We start from the raw sequence: 19,777 nt of genomic DNA on the forward strand, positions 1-19,777 counted from the left end.
CAGTCTTTTTGCTGACTTCCTGCTTGTTAGCTGCCTGGGTAAGAGCCGAGTCTGTCATTGGTTGTAAAAAAAGGACAACGCTGTAAAAGCGACGCGCTCACAAGTCCCGAATTGGTGCAGTCAGTGTGTGACCTTTCCGCCTGTCGTCGAAACTCAAAAGGTTTGGGCTGCTTACACTGGGCTTATCTGACAGGGCCTCTCTCATTAGCCTGATAGGTGGTTAGAACAGTAAAAGTACACTGTCTTGCAGGTCAGCTTCCTAAATTAATTCTGAGTTAAGGCTGTGGTTCAGCATCATTAACACAGGAATGTTCCAGAAAGGATGAAATCATTACTTAGGAATTAACATCTATTCTCAGTAATGTGGAATGCAGGATGACATTAATGTCACTGATAAGCCAATAGTTAGGAAACACGCGATTAACCCTTCAAGGTCTGGACCACGCCACTGCATTCTAAACAGTATTGCAGCTTTTCCTCAATTTGCTGATCTCCCTTAGCTTCAGTTCTTCTTGTTTCTAATCAAGGTGAGGGATGTTGATGCTGGGAAATGAAAGATTACTGACTTAATGCTTCTACCATCCCCAATCAAACACTCCCAGGGCAGGGACAGCATGGGGTTAGATAGAGAATACAGCTCCCTCTATACTGTCCCCAATCAAACACTCCCAGGGCAGGGAGAGCATGGGGTTAGATACAGAGTAAAGCTCCCTCTACACTGTCCCCATCAAACACTCCCAGGGCAGGGACAGCATGGGGTTAGATAGAGAATACAGCTCCCTCTATACTGTCCCCAATCAAACACTCCCAGGGCAGGGAGAGCATGGGGTTAGATACAGAGTAAAGCTCCCTCTATACTGTCCCCAATCAAACACTCCCAAGAGAGGGAGAGCATGGGGTTAGATACAGAGTAAAGCTCCCTCTACACTGTCCCCATCAAACACTCCCAGGACAGGGACAGCATGGGGTTAGATACAGAGTAAAGCTCCCTCTACACTGTCCCCATCAAACACTCCCAGGACAGGGACAGCACGGGGTTAGATACAGAGTAAAGCTTCCCTCTACACTGTCCCCATCAAACACTGTAAGTTCAGCTACAGAGCAAGGCTGGCTACAAGGTTAAAGTTCAGTCTATACTGTTCATGAAAAGCCTCCAAGGTGGGTACAGTATGGAGTTATCATGAAGTTACCTGTGCAATGGCCCATCAAACCCTTCCAGATCAACTTGAATTATTGACTGCTGTCCCAACAGAGTGCCTGGGTCCTAAATACGAAGGATTGCCCTTTCCCGATCATGCACAACATCCTTTCATCTTTTATTATCAACCATTTCTGGCCTCCCCCACTACATAGGTAAAATGAAAATAAGTTAATCTTCAATTATCAGCAGCTTGAACTTGAGAATGTTTGCTGCTGGAGATGAGACTTTCCTGCTGCTTGTCTTCAGTTTCAGGATTCTCGTTCTCTGGTCTCCTCGCTGATAATTCCTAGATGCAGGGAACAAAAGGGCAGGTCATGAATCTTGCTGCACCAGTCCCCGCCGTGCCAATTCCATTACAAGTTCATCACTTCAGACCATTCACTGTTTGGACTGGGTCAGGCTGCCTTCAGAGAACCATGTGGTTCACATCAGCTCAGATGGGGGCTTCCCTCGTGTGAGTCAGAAGTCACTTACAAGGTTAGCACATCAGGTGTTATAATGTTAAAACGAAATGCTGTAAGAAAAATGTGTTTATCATACAATGGATGGCAATAGGATATTGCTCTTAATAGGTAGCCATTAAATTCACCAGAATTGTGAGAGTGGAAAGTCTTTGGATTTATTAGAGTACCTAATCCATTGGATAACGTGCTGTCTGCATCAAACAATATTGATATTCAGATTTGACACTGTCAATTTCTCAGGACATCTTTAGCCCTGCTTCATAACTTGGAACAGATGACTAAATTATTGCAAATCTTTAATGTGTCTAGCTCTGGAGGTTTTGTTGACAAAGTTGAGCAATGGAACTGTTAAACTCTTCACTCCTTTTATCATTGAGTTCAAATTCCACCACCTGCCATGATGGGATTTGAACCCAAGATCTCAGAACATAATCTGGGATTAATAATCTAATAACAATAACACCATGTCATCACCTTCCTGCAGGGGGTGCAGAGTGTAATGAGGGTGTGAGATAAAAGCTAAATGTTTCAGGTCCTCACTCTCATCCATCGCACATGAGGCAATGTTGACCTTTCTGAACTGCTCAGGTTCACATTTTCCCATCTCTATGTCTGCCCTAAGATTGCTGCCAGAGGCATCAGTCCCAATCCAGGACTGTCAACAGCATTGCACCTTGGGAATAGAGTGCCCGGATACTGCCAGGATAGAGACATCAGGGAAAAGCCGACATCGCGATTCTCACATCCAAGTTGACAATGAGAACATTGTCATGGTTACCAAGAGCAGAATTGCTCATTTGGTGATCAACATAAGCATTCTCAAAATAAAAACCCAGCATAAACAGTGACATATTGAGTGAAAAGAATGTGAGAAATAGGATGTTGAGACAGAATGCTCCTACTTTTTTGAGTCTTGGCGTAGTTTAATCTTCATCATGTGTTAGACAGCTCCTCAGGCACTGCCTTGCACTGAGAGAATGGCAGAAAATTGATGTGTATTATGTCGTATATAATTTGTGAAGGGAAAGGGAGACGATGAGGTGGAGGAAGACTGAAGACGTGGGACTGAGAGAAGAGAAAAATAATCAGAGTGAGGAGAAAAGGAAAACAGTGAGCCGGTGAGGGAGAGGGAGGAAGTGAGGGAGAAAGACATAAGGGCTTCAGGACCCTGGAGTAACCCTGTGATGATGTCAGGGAGCTGTACCTCAATGAGCATAAATAGCAGAGCGTGGGCAAAGTTAGAACACACTTGTAAAATCTCACTAGATTTGGACAAAGTTAACAATCACACAGCACCAGCTTACAGTCCAACAGATTTATTTGGAAGCACTAGCTTTTGGAGCTATGCTCCCTCACAACCAACTAAAGAAGAAGTAGCGCTCCAAAAGCTCGTGCCTCTAAATAAATCTGTTGGACTATAACCTGGTGTTGTCCGGATTTTTAACTTTGTTCACCACTTTGTCCAACACTGGCACCTCCAAATCACGACTAGATTTGGAGGAATTGAAACAGCAGATGGGCTTGAACATGCTCAGAAGATAGTTTAGTCTTAAATGTAACGGTAAGATCAGATTCTGGTATTTGATTTTTATTTACACACAGGATGGGGGTTTCGCTGGCTCGGCCAACATTTATTGCCATCTCTAATTACCCAGAAGGCAACTAACAGCCACCAACATTGCTGTGGGTCTAGGGTCATGCGTAGGCCAGACGAGGTAAAGATGACATTCACTTCACTAAACAACATTAAATCAACCATCACCATGTATTTCGTGCTAATGTCTAATATGTGGTGTAAGTGTTTTGTCTAAAACTGATGACGGTCCTTAATGTTACCTTTTCAACATCCAGTCTGTCTCAAAAACAAGCTCAAACCACATGATAGAAGAACAGAGAAGACTTAGAGAAAGCCAGATTGAAATGAAATAACCTGAAAGTTCTGGATATTTTCTAAAGCAGTCAGTGAGCCGACCAGTTCAAATCAGAAGGAGGAACATGCAGGTCCTTGAGTTCCATCTAAATATCTGAGGTGAGACTGTTGACCTGGATGGGAAGTCTGCCCATTAGGGTCTCTGAGTTTGCAATTTTCCGTTTCACATTCCTCAAGTAACAAGGAGTTGGGCTAGTGCAGTTGGCATAGATGGTCAGAGGGAGTTGAGTTGGCAGTGGCGTCTGGAAGGACCTCTGACCGGAAGAAGCGTTCTCCCTGTCCTCTGAGCAAGATGGAGAACCAACAACTTTTCTGGAGGCTAGTGGGCCTCAGCTAAGTGTCAAAACCCCCAGGAGAGCAGACCAGAAACCCAATCTGTCCAAAGACAACTCACAAGGAAAATAAAACAATAAAAGTGGCCGAAAGACATATTGGCTTGTCTCATCCACTATAAAATGATGTCCTCCAGTACGTTCATTACCTGGTCTGGCCTACATGTGACTCCAGACACATAGCAATGTGGTCAGCTCTTAGTTGCCCCCCCAGGAAATTAGGGATGGACAATAAATGTTGGCCGAGTCAGCGAAGGCCTCATCCTGTGAGTGAATGAAAATCAAATTCCAGGATCTGATCTTACCGATATATTTAAGACTAAGCTATATTTTTGTATTTTGTCTTTCCACTGGGAATTTTATAAAAGGGTTTTTAAACAGGAGTGAGGCCCTTCATTAGCACGTAGAGACCAATGAACAGGAGCTATGGATCAGAGTATGGAGTAGGTTGTGAACAGCCAGATACAGTGTGCAGACAGTCTGTGAGGAGGGATAGACACTTGACTGGGCAAAGTTGCAGTCACTGTGATAGGTTGAAGTGTGTCTATTTTAAAGTGGCTGCCCTCTATGCCTGAATAGAGTGCCCGATATTATTTTCAATCGTGTCTTAGATCTTCATGCATTCATTTTGAGGTGTGCGGGAAGTGGTTCAAATTCGGTCCAGATCTTTCACACCCAGGTTATAGAAATGAACCTTTGGCCACGAGGACCAATTTCCTCCCCAATATTTGCATGGCTCACCAGCAGCAAAAAGCAGGGTTTAATCAGGTGGTTGTTGTTTGACACGCTTGAAGGATTGCTTCTGTCGTGATTATAACAAGGTTAGCCAGGTGGACCTCATAGAATGTGAGCTCCCCAATTGGGGCTGTTAATCTGGTCCAATCAGGGAGCTCTGGCCGACAGATATAAACAGGAGTGTCCACACTTTAGGGATTCTAAACTTTTATGAATAAAGTATATTTTTAAATAAAACAGGTGGTGTGGGCCTGACCTCAGACTGCATGGACATTCCAGTACTGTGTGTGGACAAGTCTCCAAGAATCATGCAGTGCTTCCAAATTTAATTCCAATTTGTTGAACTGTATGTCTCCTTGAAGAAAATAAAAGCAGAAATTTCTGGGGAAACTCAGCAGGCCTGGCAACTTCCGTGGAGCGAAATAGTTAACATTTCAAGTTCAGTGACCCTACTTCAGAACGTCTCCTTTAAGAAGCTGCTTGAGTTTCACAAGAGTTTTTATCCAGGGCCAAGACCACGTACAATTTTTGAGAAGATTTGTAGCTCAGGTTGAGGTTGAGGTTGTAAGTTTGCTCGCTGAGCTGGAAGGTTTGTTTTCAGATGTTTCGTCACCATGCTTGATAAACATCATCAGCGACCCTCCGGTGAAGCGCTGGTATTATGTCCTGCTTTCTACTTATGTGTCTTGGCCTCTTAATGTGGGTGATATCATTTCTGGTTCTTTGTCTCAGAGGTTGGCAAATGGTAAAAAAAAAATAAACAGGAGTGTTGGACATCCTGTTCACTCTGAGCTGGTTGTGAAGAGGCAGAAGTAGGTCAAGAACTGTTCATGTGTAAATAATGGGTGACAAGCTTTCGATCTCTGTGGAGTTATTCCAGCTTCCCTCGGCATATTAATGGGAATTTTGTTTTGTTCCCTTTCATCGGCAAAACTGAAAATTATTCACAAAGGGGAGGGAAGGGAGAGAGGGAGTGGATTTGTTTCCTTCAGCTCTCAGGAGATAGATGAAAGGCTGAAATGGGTGGCTTCCTGAGGAGGTAAACTCAGACTGAAGATTGGTCTTGAGTAACAGATCTCAAATGGAAACAGATTGCACTCTTCATGACCCTAGGATGTCACAGGTCACCTCATAGCTGGTGAAGTAAATCTTGAACTGGAAGGGCACCAATATCCTGGGGTGGGAGGTTTGCTAGAGCTCTTTGGGAGGGTTTAAACTAGATTGGAGCGGGGAAGAGGGGATGGTGGTGGGGGATGGGAAGCGGAGCTATGGATCAGATGATGGAGTAGGTAGTGAACAGCCAGATATTGTGTGCAGAGAGTCTGTGAGAAGGGATAGTCACTTGATAGGACAGAGTTGCAGTGTGTGTTGGGCTGAAGTGTGTTTATTTTAATGCAAGAAGTATCAGGAATAAAGGGGATGAACTCAGAGCATGGATCAGCACTTGGAACTATGATGCTGTGGCCATTATAGAGACTTGGATATCACAGGGCCATGAATGGTTGTTGGATGTTCCAGGGTTTAGATGTTTCAAAAGGAATTGGGGAGGGGGGGGAGAGGTAAAAGAGGGGGAGCAGTGATATTGCTAGTCAGGGAGAGTATCATAGGTGCAGATAGGGAGGTTGTTGATGAGTGTTTGTCGACAGAGTCAGTATGGGTGGAAGTCAAACAGGAAAGGAGCAGTCACTTTATTAGGAGTTTTCTATAGACCCCCCAATAACAACAGAGACGGGGGGGAGCAGATTGGGAGGCAGATTTTGGAAATACATAGAAGTAACAGCGTTGTTGTCATGAGTGACTTCAACTTCCCTAATATTGATTGGAACCTCTTTAGTTCAATGCATTTGGATGGAAGAGTTTTTGTCAGGTGTGTCCAGGAAGGGTTCTTGATTCAATGTGTAGATAGGCTAACTAGAGGGGAGGCCATTTTGGATTTGGTGCTTGGCAACGAACCAGGCCAGATGTCAGATCTCTTGGTGGGAGAGCATTCCGTTGAGAGCAATCACAACTCCCTGACCTTTACTATAGTCATAAAGAGGGATAGGAGCAGACGGTATGGGAAAGTATTTAATTTGGGGAGGAGGAATTACAACGCTATCAGGCAGGAACTGAGGCACCAAAACTGGGAGCAGACAGTCTCAGGTAAACGCACAACAGAAATGTGGAGGCTGTTTAGGAAGCACTTGCTGATAGTGCTGGACAGGTTTGTCCCACTGAGGCAAGGAAGAGATGGTAGGGTGAAAGAACCTTGGGTGACAAGGGATGTGGAGCATCTAGTCAAGAGGAAGAAGGAAGCTTACTGAAGGTTGAGGAGGCAAGGATCAGACAGGGCTCTAGAGGGTTACAAGGTAAACAAGAAGGAACTGAAGAATGGACTTAGGAGAGCTAGAAGGGGGCATGACAAAGCATTAAAGAAAATGCTAAGATATTCTACACTTATGTGAGGAACAAGAGAGAAGGTAGGGCCGATCAGGGATATGGAGGGAACTTCTGCCTGAAATCGGAGGAGGGAGGGGAAATCCTTAATGAATTCTTTGCTTCAGTATTCACTACTGAGAGGGACATTGACATTTCTGAGGACAGTGGGGGACTGATATGCTCGAACAGGTTGATGTTAAGGAGGATGTGCTGAAAATTTTGAAAAACATTAGGATAGATTAATACCCTGGGCCAGATGGGATATACCCTAGGTTACTACAGGAAACAATGAAAGAGATTGCTACGCCTTTGGTGGTGATCTTTGCATTCCCACTGTCTACTGGAGTGGTACTGGATGATTGGAGGGTGGCAAATATTATTCCCTTGCTCAAGAAAGGGAATAGGGATAATCCTGGGAATTACAGATTTGTCCGTCTTATGTCTGTGATAGGCAAAGTACTGGAGAGGATTCTGAGAGACAGGATTTATGATTTCTTGGAAAACCATCGTTTGATTAGAGATAGTCAGCATGGCTTTGTGAGGAGCAGGTCATGCTTCACAAGCCTTATTGAATTCTTTGAGGATGTGACAAAACACATTGATGAAGGTAGAGCAGAGGTTGTGGTGTACATGGATTTTAGCAAGGAGTTTGATAAGGTTCCCCATGGTAGGCTCATTCAGAAAGTAAGGAGTCATCAAAAACAGGGAAATCTGGCTGTCTGGATACAGAAATGGCTGGCCCATAGAAGGCAGAGAGTGGTGATAGATGGAAAGTATTCAGCCTGGGGCTCAGTAACCAGTGGTGTTCCACAAGAATCTGTTCTGGGGCCTCTGCTCTTTGTGATTTTTATAAATGACTTGGATGGGGAAGTAGAAGGGTGGGTTAGTAAGTTTATGGATGACACAAAGGTTGGAGGAGTTGTGGATAGTGTGGAGGGCTGTTGTAGGTTGCAATGGAACATTGACAGGATGCAGAGCTGGGCTGAGAAGTGGCAGATGGAGTTCAACCTGGAAAAGTGTGAAGTGATTCACTTGGAAGGTCAAATTTGAATGCAGAATGCAGGATTCTTGGCAGTGTGGAGGAACAGAGGTATCTATGTCCATAGATGTCTCAAAGTTGCCACTCAAGTTGCCGGAGTTTTTAGATTACTTACAGTGTGGAAACAGGCCCTTCGGCCCAACAAGTCCACACCGACCCGTCGAAGCGTATACCACCCAGACCCATACTCCTACATTTACCCCTTCACCCAACGCTACGGACAATTTAGCATGGTCAATTCACCTAACCTGCACATTTTTGGATTGTGGGAGGAAACCAGAGGAAACCCACGCAGACACGGGGAGAATGTGCAAACTCCACACAGTCAGTCGCCTGAGGTGGGAATTGAACCCAGGTCTCTGGCGCTGTGAGGCAGCAGTGCTAACCACCGTGCCACCGTGCTGCCCAGTTGTTAAGAAGGTGTATGGTGTGTTGTCTTTCATTAGCAGGGGGGACTGAGTTTAAGAGCCATGATGTTATGCTGCAACTCTTTAGAGCCCTGGTTTGAACACACTCAGAATATTGTGTTCAGTTCTGTTTCCCTCATTATAAGAAAGATGTGAAAGCATTAGAGAGGGTGCAGAGGAGATTTACCAGGATGCTGTCAGGACTTGGAGGGCATGCTTTAAGTTTAAAGATTGAGGGAGCTAAGGCTTTTCTCATTAGAGCGATAAAGGATGAGAGGTGACTTGACAGAGGTATACAACATGTTGAGAGGTATAGATAGTGTGGATAGTCAGAGACTTTTTTCCATGGCTGAAATGTCTGTTATGAAGGGGCATAATTTTAAGGTAATTAGACAAATGTTTAGGGGAGATGGCAGAGGTAGGTTCTTTACACAGAGAGTGGTTAGTGCATGGAATACACTGCCAGCAGTGGTAGTAGATTCAGAGACATTAAGGACATTTAAATGACTCTTGGATAGGCACATGGATAGTACAATGAAGGTATGTAGGTTCGTCTGATCTTAGAGTGGGATTAAAGGTCAGCACAACATCAAGGGCCATAGGGCCTGTACTGTGCTGTACTGTTCTATGGTCTATGTTCTCTGTTCTAGTCACCCTTGTATTTCATAGAATCATAGAATCCCTCTAATGATAAAGCAGGCTATTTGGCCCATCAAGTCCACACCAACTCTCCAAAGAGCATCCCATCCACACCCACTCCCCAACCCAATCCCTGCATATCCCAAGGCTGACCCAGCTAGCCTGCACATCCCTCGACATCATGGGCAATTTAGCCTGGCCAATCTACCCTAACCTGCACATCCCTGGACACCATGGGCAATTTGGCCTGGCCAATCTACCCTAACCTGCACATCTCTGGACACCATGGGCAATTTGGCCTGGCCAATCTACCCTAACCTGCTCATCTTTGGACTGTGGGTGGAAAGTGGAGCATCCAGAGGAAACTCACGCAGACAGCGTACAAACCACATACAGTCAGTCACCCTGTGGGTGCCTGGTGCTGTGAGGCAGCAGCGCTAACCACTGAACCACTGTGGATTGGTAAAACAGTCCAGATTTTCAACAAAGCTCGCAACTTGCAAAGTGATGTGCATCAATCAGCACTGATTTCAGTTGAGGGATAAACATTAGATTACTTACAGTGTGGAAACAGGCCCTTCAGCCCAACAAGTCCACACCAACACGCAACCCACCTAGATCCATTCCCCTACATTTACCCCTGCCCCTAACACATTTTTGGACTGTGGGAGGAAACCCACGCAGACACAGGGAGAATGTGCAAACTCCACACAGTCAGTCGCCTGAGGCAGGAATTGAACCCGGGTCTCTGGTGCTGTGAGGCAGCAGTGCTAACCACTGTGCCACCGTGCCACCCACTAACTCAACCTCAACTTCAACTTCAAAGATGGGGGACTTGACTGATTGACTCACCCAAAAGCCAGCACTTCCAATTATGCGGCACCCCATTCATCTTGCTTTAAAGATGAAGCAGTGACTTACCTGCACTTTAGTCAATCTAGTCTACTGTATTGACTGCTCACAATATGGTCTCCTCTACCCAGAAGAGAAGACCCCCAGACTGAGCAACTGCTTTGTAGAACACCTCCTTTGTGTGCACGTAACTAACCCTGAGCTTCTAGTTACCTACCACGTCAACACCCCACCCTGTTCCCTGGCCAGCATCTCTGTCTCAGACTTGCTGCAGTGCTCCCGGGAAGCTGGAAGAGCAGCACCTCATTTTCCACCCAGGGACCCTGCAGCCTTCAGGACTCAATATCGGGTTCAATAGTTTTAGCGTTTCAGCACCTTCTCCCATGTCCTTACCCCAATCCTCACACACTGGACCTTGTTATCACATGGGCTGCTACCACACACAACCCACCATCAACCATTAATCGTCTCCATTAGCAGGTGTTCATTCTCCTGGTCTGACCTTTAACCTTTCCTTTGCCTGCTCAACTATTTCTCTCTCCCTCTCTCCCCCCCGCCCCCCCCTCTCTCTCTCTCTCTCTCTCTATCTGGGCTCCATCTCCACTTATCTTTTACTCCTTTCCCCTCTGTCCCACCCCATCTTCAACATTAAAAAAAAACTCTTTCCTCATTATAATCAGTTCTGAAGAAGGGTCGCTGGACCTGAAAGGTTAACTCTGCTTTCTCTACATGGGTGCTGCCAGATCTGCTGAGTTTTTGCAACAATTTCTGTTCGTGTTCCTGCATTGGGGGCGTTCGCCTGCGTTACATATTGCAAGCGTACAAACTTGATTCTGAACCCACGTCCTTTCAACTTGAAAGGTGCGAGGGCTATCCCCTGAGACATAGCTGCCACCAGATCAATATTCTGCCATCAAACAAAACCACTGCAACCCTTTCTGTCATAATATATCATGATTTACATCTCACTCAGTCAAGGTTATAAACTTGGGCCTTTTTTATAAAATCTTCGAGGAGAAAGTGAGGACTGCAGATGCTGGAGATCAGAGCTGAAAATGTGTTGCTGGAAAAGCGCAGCAGGTCAGGCAGCATCCAAGGTACAGGAGAATCGACGTTTTGGGCATCAGCCCTTCTTCAGGAATGAGGAAAGTGTGTCCAGCAGGCTAAGATAAAAGGTAGGGAGGAGGGACTTGGGGGAGGGGCGTTGGAAATGCGATAGGTGGAAGGAGGTCAAGGTGAAGGTGATAGGCTGGAGTGGGGTGGGGACGGAGAGGTCAGGAAGAAGATTGCAGGTTAGGAAGGCGGTGCTGAGTTCGAGGGATTTGACTGAGACAAGGTGGGGGGAGGGGAAATGAGGAAACTGGAGAAATCTGAGCTCATCCCTTGTGATGGAGGGACCACTCCCTCCTTGACTCCCTCGTCAGGTCCACACCCCCCACCAACCCAACCTCCACTCCTGGCACCTTCCTCTGCAACCACAAGAAATGCAAAACTTGTGCCCACACCTCCCCCCTTACCTCCCTCCAAGGCCCCAAGGGATCCTTCCATATCCACAACTAATTCACCTGCACCTCCACACACATCATCTATTGCATCCGCTGCACCCGATGTGGCCTCCTCTATATTGGGGAGACAGGCCGCCTACTTGCGGAACGTTTCACCTCTGGGACACCCGGACCAACCAACCCAACCACCCAGTAGCCCAACACTTCAACTCCCCCTCCCACTCCACTAAGGACATGCAGGTCCTTGGACTCCTCCATCGCCAGACCATAGCAACACGACGGCTGGAGGAAGAGCGCCTCATCTTCCGCCTAGGAACCCTCCAACCACAAGGGATGAACTCAGATTTCTCCAGTTTCCTCATTTCCCCTCCCCCCACCTTGTCTCAGTCAAATCCCTCGAACTCAGCACCACCTTCCTAACCTGCAATCTTCTTCCTGACCTCTCCGCCCCCACTCCACTCCAGCCTATCACCCTCACCTTGACCTCCTTCCATCTATTGCATTCCCAATGCTCCTCCCCCAAGTCCCTCCTCCCTACCTTTTATCTTAGCCTGCTGGACACACTTTCCTCATTCCTGAAGAAGGGCTGATGCCCGAAACATCGATTCTCCTGCTCCTTAGATGCTGCCTGACCTGCTGCGCTTTTCCAGCAACACCTTTTCAGCCCTTTTTTATAAAATCCTTCATAAAATCCCTAACAGTTCAGAAAGAAGCAAATCAGTCCATCGGAAAACAACATCTCACCCAGACTCACCCTCTTATCTTATCCCCGTAACCCTGCCTTTCCCATGGCTAACCCTCCTAACCTGCACGTCCCTGCACACTATGGGACAATTGAGCATGGCCAATCCACCCTAATCTGCACATCTTTGTGACTGTGGGAGGATACCGGAGCACTCGGAGGAAACTCTCGCAGACACGGGGAGAATGTGCAAACTCCACACAGAGAGTCACCCGAGAGTGGAATTAAAGCCAGCTCCCTGGTGCTATGAGGTAGCAGTGCTAACCACTGAGCCACTGTGCCAGGCTTCCATGGGACATGGGCGTCGCTAGCATTTGTTGTCGCTTTTGATTGCCCTTGAATTGAATGGATTGCCAGGCCATTGCAGGGGGCAACTAAGGGGCTGTCCAAAGTGAACCTTTGAATTGTCTGCCTCTCTGGAGGGTATGGCATTGAGTATGCTCAAGGTACAAATCAATAGGTTTCTAGATATTGAAGGGTACGGGGATTGTGTGGTGAAACGGTGTTGAGGTGGAAAATCATCTCTGAATAGTAGAGAAAGCTCAAGGGGCTGAACAGCCTGCTTTAATCACTTTTACCTATGTCCTGACCAATAAAGCCATGGCTCTGGAGTCACATATAAACTTGACACTGACAGATGGCAGATTTCCTTCCGCAAAGGGCATTAGTGAACATTAGATGGGTTTTTATAAACAATGCGAGAGTTGTAGGGGCGTGGAATGCACTGCCTGCAACAACAGGAGACTCGCCAACTTTAAGGGCATTTAAATGGTCATTGGATAAACATATGGAGGAAAATGGAATAGCGTAGGATAGATGGACTTCAGATTGGTCAGCGCAACATCGAGAGGTGAAGGGCCTGTACTGCGCTGGAATGTTCTATGTTCTATATTCTAAGGTTGGATCATTGTCGCTGTTACTAATATGAGGTTTTTATTCCAGACTTATTTATTTATTCATTGTCATAAGAACTAGGAGCAGGAGTAGGCCTTTCAGCCCCTTGATCCTGCTCTGCCACTTGATACAAACCTTGCCAATTCACTTTAGACTCAACTCCACTTTCCTGTCCGCTCTCCATAACCCGATTACTCATTCAAAATCTGCCGAACCCTTAAATTTACCCAGCATCCAGCACACTCCGGGCTCGTAAATGCCACAGATTCCACGACCCTTTGAGAGATGTCATTTCTCCTCTTCTGTGTGCTCAATCTGCCACCTCTTTTCCTAAAGCCATGGTCTCTTTCTCTCTCTCTCTCTCTCTCTCTCTCTCTCAGTGCAAATAGCCCCACGAGGGGAAGCATCCTCTCTAAGGTACTGTGTCAATCCCCTTTAGCATCTTGTGTACCTCAGTTCGATAAGGATGGAATTTGGACTGATGTCTCTCGTCTCTGGATGCCCAGTACCACTTTGTGACAGTAAAACCACACTGTTACATTCTTACAGAGGTAGCACCTCCCAAGTCTCCATCTTTTTTACTTGAAGCACATGCCAGAAATCGTGTTTTTCACCTCCTCTTTGGGAAGGAGATGACTCCTGATGCTGCCTGACCTTTGAAAACTCGATAGGGTGAGATGGAGCAAGGGTGAATCAAGACTCATATGGAGTGTAAATCCAGGCCTGAGCTGATTTAAATTAGAAATAGAAACAGGAGTGGTTATTCCATCAGGTTATGTTCGATCGCTGATCTGGATGGATTGTTATTCTATTTTTCTTTTGTTTTCTTTTTCACAGTGAGAAATATCGAGTGCAGAAATCTTTATTTGTATCCCACCTCCAGGAAGGAAAAACATTGGAGTGGCCATTGACGCTCCTTAAGGGCAATCCCTGCATGTACGAAAAAGTGAAGGGGAGGGCAGGGGTTAAATCAAAATAGAGTTGAAGGGGGTAACAAAGTGTTCCACGCCCTGCAGTGCCCACCTCTCCCTGAAATCCTCAAGGGTGTAAGTCAACGCCGTGTGCTTCTTCTCCAGAGACAACCAGGCCCGAACGTAACCACAGACCAGGGGCAGGTCATAGGCCCTAACGACCCCCTCCACGGCCTGCTGCCTGTTTATGGCTAGCCTGACCAGGCCCACGAGGGGATCCTCCGACCTGTCCCCTCCCCTCTGCACCGGGTGTGGATTACTATTCTGTACATTCTAGGTAGCTTTAGAACAGTTGCCAGGCTTCTGAAAAGACAAGGCCTCAGTAATGGTTCCCTTGTAGTCATCAGGGCTTGGATAGGTCAGACATTTTCCATCCCTACCCAAATGATAAAAGCAAATTGTTGGAACTCTAAAACCAACACAGAAGATGCTGGAGAAACTCAGTAGATTTGGCAGCATCTGTGGAGGTGTGTTCTGAAGAAGATTCAGATAGACATGTTGACTCTGCTTCTCTCACCACAGACCATACAAATTATGTTGGATGGCAGGAATAATGTATGTGAATAGCAAAACCCCTTAATTGAACTGAACGAGTTTTATTGTCACATGTACCCACATGAGTACAATGAAAGGTTTACAAGTTATTATTTACAAAGTGGGCGGCACGGTGGCACAGTGGTTAGCACTGCTGTCTCACACTGCCAGAGATCTGGGTTCAATTCCTGCCTCAGGCAACTGACTGTGTAGAGTTTGCACATTCTCCCCGTGTCTGCGTGGGTTTCCTCCGGGTGCTCCGGTTTCCTCCCACAGTCCAAAAATGTGCAGGTTAGGTGAATTGGCCATGCTAAATTGTCTGTAGTGCTAGGCAAAGGGGTAAATGTAGGGGTATGGGTGGGTTGCGCTTCGGCGGGGCGGTGTGGACTTGTTGGGCCGAAGGGCCTGTTTCCACACTGTAAGGAATCTAATCAAAACCATCTGAGGTACCTAGGCACAGATTCCTCAACACAAATTCTTTGGAAAAGGAAATAGAAAAATCAAGAAATAAGAAGTACAGCATTACAGATCGTAGGAATAATTTAGAAAATAGAGAAATGAAAAGTTGAGTCCTTACAACCCAATCCACACTGGCACCAGCCTCCTCTAACTGAAGCAGAGTCCACCACTGTCTCATCACCACCTGTGCCAGACCCATCCATGCAGGAGTCGTCACTCTTTAGGTGCCATCTCTTGGCCGCTGGGCCCACCTACCCCCATCCCATGCAGAAACCACTTGCCCCTCAACCAGAAGTCCTTGCTCCAGGCCTACTTTGACTGCAACCAGAAGCCCGTGGTTCCACTGCTACCTTGGTGTCACCAGGAGTTCCATTATCAGGCATTCATGCTGCTGCCACTGCAGCTGCCACCACACCAGGGGCAGCAGGCCCCTGCTCTGGGCCCACTGTAACCAGGAGTCCCTGCTCTGGGTCCACTGTAATCAGGAGTCCCTATTCTGGGCCCACTGTAACCAGGAGTACCTGCTCTGGGCCCACTGTAATCAGGAGTCCCTATTCTGGGCCCACTGTAATCAGGAGTCCCTATTCTGTGCCCACTGTAACCAGGAGTCCCTGCTCTGGGCCCACTGTAATCAGGAGTCCCTATTCTGGGCCCACTGTAACCAGGAGTACCTGCTCTAGCCCCACTGCAACCAGGAGTCCCTGCTCTGGGCCCACTGTAATCAGGAGTCCCTATTCTGGGCCCACTGTAACCAGGAGTACCTGCTCTAGGCCCACTGTAATCAGGAGTCCCTATTCTGGGTCCACTGTAACCAGGAGTACCTGCTCTAGGCCCACTGCAACCAGGAGTCCCCCTGCTCTGGGCCCACTGTAACCAGGAGTCCCTGCTCTGGGCCCACTGTAACCAGGAGTCCTTGCTCTGGGCCCACAATAACCAGGAGTCCTTGCTCTGGGTCCACTGCAACCAGGCGTTCCCCTGCTCTGCCCACTGTAACCAGGAGTCCCCCTGCTCTGGGCCCATTGCAACCAGGAGTCCCTGCTCTGGGCCCACTGCAACCCGGAGTCTCGGCTCTGGGCCCACTGCAACCAGGCGTCCCTGCCCTGGGCCCACTCTAACCAGGAGTCCCCCTGCTCTGGGCCCACTGCAACCAGGAGTCCCTGCTCTGGGCCCACTGCAACCCGGAGTCCCGGCTCTGGGCCCACTGCAACCCGGAGTCCCTGCTCTGGGCCCATTGCAACCCGGAGTCCCGGCTCTGGGCCCAGTGTAACCAGGAGTCCTCACTCCAGCAGTGGAATAATAATCACTGATTCCTTGCACAATGGTCCATTGCAAAGCCCCAACAGTGGCAAGCAACAGAGAGAAAGTGAAACTCTTGGGAGAGAATAGCTTAGGTAGTCAATGAATTAAGGCCTACAGTGGGGAAGCAGGCCAGTGGGCCCATCACGTCCACACTGACCCTCTGAATTTAGCTTGGCCAATCCATCCTAACCCGCACATCTTTGGGCTGCGGGAGGAAACTGGAGGAGCCAGAGGAAAGCCAGGCAGATGTGGGGTGAATGTCCATGCAGTCAGTCACCCAAGGGCAGAATTGACCCTGGGTCCCTGGCTCAGTGAAGCAGGAATGCTAACCGCTGAGTTACCATGTCACCTTATGTTGTCTATGAAAATGCCCATTGCATCTGTATAACTTGTGCTCAGTTGCTGATGTGCATCTTTACTTAAAATAGGGCTTGGACTAACAAGTCCACACCAGCGCTACTTATAGATCCCTGCCCTAAAAATCGGGTGAGGGGGTCACAGCAAATCCACCAAATAATGCACAAACCAGTAAACAGTGGGGAGCGTCACTTATACAACTGCAACATCAAAGCAGTAGCACCACAAAGGGACTCGACAACAGTCATAGAACAGCAACCACCATTTGCTGCTGTCTCTTCAGTAACAGCTCCACTCAGTGACCGCGTTCAGAGCAAAGGCTTGAGGGAACTAAATGTGCGTTCAGACCCAGGGATCACTGTGAACACCTGCAAGGGAAAAGATCCAATCCATTGCAAGTGTTATTGTTGAAAGCTGTTGTAAAGTCAGTGCAGGTAATGTTGACTGCTCGTTAAGTAAAATAGACTTGAAGTGATCGAATGCATTTCATGGCTTCAAGCTATCCCAGAGCTGTTTACAGTGAATGTAGTCCATTTGCAGAGTACTCACTGCTTCAGTGTAAGTGATGCAGTCGTCAACCTCAACAGAGCAAAATTCGACAAGCAGAGAGAAAATAAAAGTCCAGAACAATTATCAATTGAGGGATAAATCTGGGCCTGAGACACTGGGCAGAGGTTTCATGTGCCTCTTTGAAAACACAGTGAGATATTTGGCAGATATTAAGATATTTTATGGGGTGGCATGGTGGCTCAGTGGTTAACACTGCTGCCTCACAGTGTCATGGACCTGGGTTCAGTTCTAGCCTCTTCGATTCTCGAAGATGGAAGTGAAAATAGATATGTTCAGAACTATTACAGGGATGTGTTAACTTTGGTGGGTGGCACGGTGGCACAGTGGTTAGCACTGCTGCCTCACAACGCCAGAGACCTGGGTTCAATTCCCGCCTCAGGCGACTGACTGTGTGGAGTTTGCACGTTCTCCCCGTGTCTGCGTGGGTTTCCTCCGGGTGCTCCGGTTTCCTCCCACAGTCCAAAGATGTGCAGGTCAGGTGAATTGGCCATGCTAAATTGCCTGTAGTGTTAGATAAGGGGTAAATGTAGGGGTCTGGGTGGGTTACGCTTTGGCGGGTCAGTGTGGACTTGTTGGCCCAAAGGGCCTGTTTCCACATTGTAATGTAATCTAATCTAATCTAGCAGAGAGGACACTCATTTGCTGAAACATCCCATCCCAAAGGTCCAAATACAACAAAACCTCGGTTTGGACAGAAAAACAGAAAGTAACATTCACACCAGACAGATGTCAGGTGAGAACTATCACCAAAAAAGAGACGATCTAACCATGGTATGATCATCACTGAATCGTCCACTATCAACAGCCTGGGCATTACCATTGACCAGAAACTCAACTGGACTCACCACATAAACACAGTGGCTGCCAAAGCAAGTCATTTGCTTGGAATATTGCAGGTAGTAACCCATGTCCTGACTCTCCAAAGCCTGTCAATCACCTACAAGGCACAAGTCAGGAGGGTGATGGAATACTCCCCACTTGCCTGGATGGATGCAGCTCCAAGCAAACTCAAGAAGCTTGACACCATCCAAGACAAAACAGCCCACTTGATTGGCACCACATCCACATCCACTCCCTCCGCCACCCTCGCTCAGTAGCATCATTGTGTACCGTCTACAAGATGTACTGAATAAATTCACCAAAGATCCTCAGGCAACACCTTCCAAACCCGTGACCACTTCCGTCTAGAAGGATAAGGGCAGCAAATACATGGGAACATCACAGATGCAAGTTCCCCTCCACACCTCTCACCATCCTGACTCGGAAATATACTGCCTTTATTCCTTTAGTGATGTTGGGTCGAATTCTTGAAATGTCCTTCCCAAGGACATTGTGGTCAACCTGTAATACACGGACAGCAGCAGCTCAAGAAGGGCAGCTCACTGTCAACCTCTCAAAGGCAACTATGGATGGACAATAATGCTGGCCAGCCAGTGATGCCCATGTCCCGCACATGAATTACAAATCAGGCAGCCCTCTGACAATGCAGCACTCACCCCAGCATTGCAAAGAAGCAATGAATGCTTGTATCTTCAGAGGGAAATTTGCATCTATGACCTTCAAACTCACAAGAATTGAATTGAACTGAATTTATTGTCCCGTGTACCGAGGCACAGTGAGAAGCTGGTCACAGAGTTAAGTAGCATAGATAGTAAATAATAGGTAAACAGCGGCAAAAACAGAAACACAGATACAGACAAATGTTAAGAGTTTGTCGGTCCATTCAGTATCTAACAACAGTTGGGTAGGAACTATTTTGAAACCGGCTGGTGTGTGTGTTCAGCTTCTGTACCTTCTCCCCGATGGTAGAGGTTGTAGAAAAACATTACCAGGGTGGGATGGATCTTTGAGAATGCTGGCGGCCTTTCCGTGACAGCGGGCCTGGTAGATGGATTCTATAGCTGGGAGGTTGGCCTTTGTGATTGTCTGGGCCGAGTTCACCACTCTCTGTAACCGTCCCCGACCTTGGATGGTACAGTTGCCATATCAGGTAGGGATACTTCCAGACAGAATGCTCTTGATGGCGCATCTATAAAAGTTGGTAAGGGTATTCACCGACATGCCAAATTTCCTCAGCTGACTGAGGAGGAAGAGACATTGTTGGACCTTTGTAACCAGTGCGTCCACATGAAGAGTCCAAGAAAGCTTGTTGCGGATGCCCAGTCCCAGGAGCTTGACACACTCCAATCGTTCCACCTCTGTGCTGTTAATGTGTGGTTACCCACTGGGATGTGCAAATTCAGTCTCCTTTAGCAACCAACGAGGTGATAAGCCTCAGCAGCCATTCACAGTGTCATTATCGACGTCAAGTTCAAAGAAAGCTAACGTAGTCTACGACAGGAAATTGCCCAATGGCAGGAAATTGTCCATGACACATGAATTAGGGTGATCATGAGTGATCCTGGGAAAATCCCTACAATGTCCAGAGG

The sequence above is a fragment of the Chiloscyllium punctatum genome, chromosome 46 (genome assembly GCF_047496795.1).
Source record: "Chiloscyllium punctatum isolate Juve2018m chromosome 46, sChiPun1.3, whole genome shotgun sequence".
Classification (NCBI taxonomy): Eukaryota; Metazoa; Chordata; class Chondrichthyes; order Orectolobiformes; family Hemiscylliidae; genus Chiloscyllium; species Chiloscyllium punctatum.